The sequence below is a fragment of the Amia ocellicauda genome, chromosome 16 (genome assembly GCF_036373705.1).
Source record: "Amia ocellicauda isolate fAmiCal2 chromosome 16, fAmiCal2.hap1, whole genome shotgun sequence".
NCBI lineage: Eukaryota > Metazoa > Chordata > Actinopteri > Amiiformes > Amiidae > Amia > Amia ocellicauda.
The window spans coordinates 7,474,638-7,479,471 of record NC_089865.1 but is presented as its reverse complement, the minus strand read 5'-3'; positions in this window follow the sequence as shown (position 1 = coordinate 7,479,471).

Below are 4,834 nucleotides of genomic sequence, written 5' to 3'. Positions count from 1 at the left end.
TATACAAATCCTATTACTTGTTCTTTCAGCTAAGAAGTCTCCAACTCTTAAAAAGTCTCTTTGTTACTTAGCACCTTAGACAAATGCCAGTATCTGCATATGAAGGGAAAGAAGGAGTAGTGATTGAGCTTTCTAATTGATGTGGATTTAATTATGCTAATGAAGCCTGTAGAGTTTTTTTTTTTCCTCTTTAGAGAAGTTGTATAATGGGACCAGCAAATACAGGTGCTCTTTCAGTGTGAACTGTTTTTTTCTTTTTTTGTCAAACCTGATCATTTTACAAGGAGACTGTTTCCAAGGGGAGGTTAATAGGCATACAGGTTTATTTTGTTCAAGTGCAACCAACAGCAACAAAAATGTTTAATGAAAAACCCAATTCTCAAGAAAACAACCTTTATCATGATTTCGCTTTAAGGCTCGACTCGGCAGCATCCTGCAATAACTCTTTAGAAAAATATTGATGGCAGTTTTTTCTACAGATTGGCGTTTCAGTCTCCCGCAATAAAAATAAATGCACACTCACATGCACAAAAAGACATTTACATTATGCAAAAATATGTAAGATGCTAGAAGCAAGTTTGCGTGTGTGTGTGTGTGTGTGCATGTGTGACTAAGATAATTCTATAGAAACTATAATAATACACATGTTGAGGTGAATATTTCCAATATCTAAACCTCCCCCTTGATACATGATTTCACTATTTCCAGTTGAAACTACCAAGACAGCTAATGTAAATATGACTAATTTATATCATATTAGTTCCAAACAGGTCACTGCAGTATCAGATAAGACAATATGCAACTGAGAAATGTATAGACAACTAATTGGACCAAAATAATTAATCCCATTTGGATTTAAGGTTGCTGAGGGCAATGTTATTGAAAAAATAAAGTTAAATTAAAAAACTTTTTAAAAGCATAGAGAAGCAACATAAGCGGGATTCCTTGGATTGCCTTAATGTCATATTTCGTTTGAGTGAGGGACATTTTACATGGACTGCATTGAAATTCTGAGCTCAGGTCTTTCCCTGTATACTAAATACAGATCAGAAGGCAAAATATACTTGCAAGAGCAGTTAAGTCTGGAAGGAGTTTAACAGTACCACACAGCACAACAAACTGACCAATTTCCTTGAATGTATATCTATAGCATGTGTGGTCAGATCTCGACACGGACTCAAACCGCCATCTCAAGCACACCTCCAAGCACCTGCTCTGCACCGCCCCACCAGAGTGACAAACCTGCAACGACAAAAGACAGCTCTCCTCACAAGAGGGGTTTGAGCGTTGTACCAAAGTCTAGAGGGCATAATTTCACCATATCGGACTCATTTTACACACTATGATCTCAATTACACATGAGCAGCGCCTGATTATGAATAACCCATTGGAAACCTGAAACCCAAAGTCCCTATTTATACATGAACTGAGAAATTACCCAGGTGCTGATACTGTGCATTGTGTTGAAGGTATTGTGTAGGATATTCAAGGGCCAATGAAATGGCTGAATTCAGTTTTAGTTATAATATCATCCCCCAACTACCTGAATTATGAAGGTAGACCTGTTTTGCTTTCATGATATTTTCTTGTCCTTGCACAATCCAAAGCACATCCAAGACTTTGACCAAAAGGAGCATAAAATCAACATTCTCACTTGACTATCAGTATCTCCAGACTTCTCAAACGGTTTACCTGAAAAACTAAATTAGTAACAGCTATAGCTATAGACCCTTCATTTCTCACATTTTGATAGTTTTATGTCGAAGAATATTTGGTTTTCTTACATTTCAATAGGGGTATAAATAATGTGTGTTTTAACTTTATACATATATAGGAAATTGCAGCTGTAGGAGACCCTCACAGAGTAATATTGACGATCACCTGAACTTTAAAAATGCTGCATCTCAGTAGCATTACAGAAAGCAGCTTTCTAATGAGCTCTGGTACAGAAAGACAACCTTTAAACCTTTCTGTAGTCGAGGGGTCAGATTTTAATCACCAGCTCTTAAGACCAACATCTCGAAAGCATTTAGAATATCACCCCTTTCTAACATGCTGAGTGTCTGAAAATCAGCCAAGAGCTGTTGCTGAGAAACTCAAGTTGTTAAGGCAATTGAAAATGTGATTAGATGCTGTATGTTGCATTGTTGCGTACAAGCCAGTTGAGAAGGGGGCTTACTCTACATTAGAGTGCTGGGGTACATATTCATTGTTAGCAGGAACACATTTTTGCATGAATTTTGTATCTCAGTTATGGAGTGTCCTTTTTGCAAATCTTTTTTCACCCAAATGAGCCATCTGTTGTAGCACTCAAAATCGACACAAAATGTTTTTGTTCATTGATTTAGATGTATAAATGTGTATTTGCGTGTTTGTCTGTGTGTGCACGTTTCGTTTCAGCCACAGCAAGTACACAGAGACATGAAAGCTGTTGTGTACCGTAAGTGTTTGTAATGGAAATGTGTGGTATTGTATTTGCATTAAGTGATTAGTTCATGGTCGTGCTCCTCTGCTAGGCCTGGAAGACACACTTGTGCCGTGGCCAGTGGGAGGGGGTTTGTGGTGATGCTTTCCACAGTTACTGGTTCGAGTGGTTCTCTTAGGAAGGAGGAGCCGAGGAATTCGACTGACAGATGACTGACCACAGCGCTGGCAGCCTGTGAAGGACAGACACTCACTAATGCTGTCTGTGGCCCCAGCCTATGGAAACACAGGGCCACATCCTTGCAACTTTGCAGCTGCTTGATTCAAAATTCACACAAAAAGACTTAGCAGAGCTTTGAACAACAAGAACAACATGCACCATACTTTAGTATCTTGTTATTTTAAGAAAACCAAAATGCAAAATACGATACCATACTATACCATCGCAGGTTTGTTTAATGTATTGCTCATTTGCATCGTTTTTCTCTTGAAGAGAGCTTTAAAACTATATTGTTATCATTTACATTCGGTATGATAAATATTATAAAACAAACAAACAAACAAGCAAACACACCCCAAGCTGTAGCATAGGCTATTTGAAGTCAATATGCGCCTACCCTGTTTAATACATTCCAAAATATTCGACATCTACTAGGAAAGTTTGTTTTTAAAAGCACTGGAATGCTCTGGTATCTGGAACCATTTATTTTGGTTGGGTCTGTGGCCAAGTGCGCTGTGGCTTCTGTTACTAATTTATGTTCGAGTGTGATTCATATATTTATAACTGATCAGGGGTATCACTGTAATTATATTTGTCTGAAACAAAACAACACGTACATCGGGTAAATAAATAATACAGGATAAAACCATTAATAAATGTTTAAATGTCAAATATAGTTTTGTTTGTAAATAAGCCATGTTCAAAAATAAATACATTTAGAATTAAAATGAAATACTTTTAATTTTGTTTTTCTTCCCTGTATACATTCTACATATATTTTTTGTTAACTTAGCTGGAAAGCTGGGAGTCTTTTTTTTAGTTTTTTGTCGTTCTTAAGAAACTATTTGATCTTAAAGCGGTCTGATATCGATCATCTCATTTTAGATGTGTACTTCAGACATTACATTTGGATCTCAAGGCATTTTGGAACTCTTTTCTACATTTAACCTATGTAGGAAACATGTTATATGTATATATATTCTAGACATACTTAATATTTTTTCATTATTATTATTATTGATTCATTTAAATCATTTTATTTTTGGTATCCACACTTCATGACATTTAAGTCCAGGGTAGAAGGAAAAGCCCCTAACAATGATGCTGAAGTACATTGTCATTCATATTCGAGTAATTTAGAACTCAGCACCATTAGCCCAATAGAGAAACACGGCAATGTGCCCCAGAACACATTAATGGATGACATCTTTAAACTTTATGACCACTGGCTCATTTCAAATATCATCTGGAAATGAAGTAGGCATTTATCAGGCCTAGTTAATCTCAATTTGTGGATCTGGTGATGGCTGCATTTAAAGGAAAGCAAATAGTGTTTTTTTTCCTCCCCTTGCTAAATTAGAAACAATTATAGAAATTAAAAAAGGAATAATATTTAACCGCTTATTGCAGTTATTATTATTATTTTTTAAACTAACTTTTTCTAATTACATTGTATAAGTATATTTCTCTAATGGCTATATAAATGTATTGTTGAAGAACCACTGATTGATGTTAAGATGTAATTTTGGCATGTCTTGGAATGTATACATCAATATATAAAAAAAAAAAAGCTGTTTTCCCCACACAGTTGGAAGCGAAATGAAATGATCACTCAATCATTTTGCAGAAGGCGAAGGATCAAGGCTCAGTTGTTGTTCAACCCATTCCTTCTGTACTTCAGCTATACTGAGCCTGTATGTCCTGGAAGTTGGGCAACCACTCATGTCAAGCACGGCCTTCTCTATTGAAAAGTGAGGTGACGGAATTATGCCTTTGATCGGTAATTGCACGAATCATCTGAAAATGATTATCCATGGTTTTCTTACAGGCACGTCTGGTAACAGATTCCACTGTAAGTGCAGTTTCTTAGAGCCGGGATGCTGCCGATTTAAACCCGGCACCCCTGTAGACGAGACCTCTACAGGACTAGTGCTCAACTGACCGAGTGCTGCAGAGATCAGGGGTGGAGATGGGGTGGGACTCCTGTGCTGCCTGCATGTCAGCAAGCCACACTTCTGGAAGAGTGTCTGTGGGACAGGGTGCTTTTATAAAGGTCCCAGGCCTCTGACATCAAGACATAATAATAAGCCCTTTAATAACTGGTGTTGCCCGGCCTTAATAAGCATATACTTTCTATTTGAATGCTTTTGTGTTAACCAAAATCCCCTTATGCTTCAGATCCAAGACACA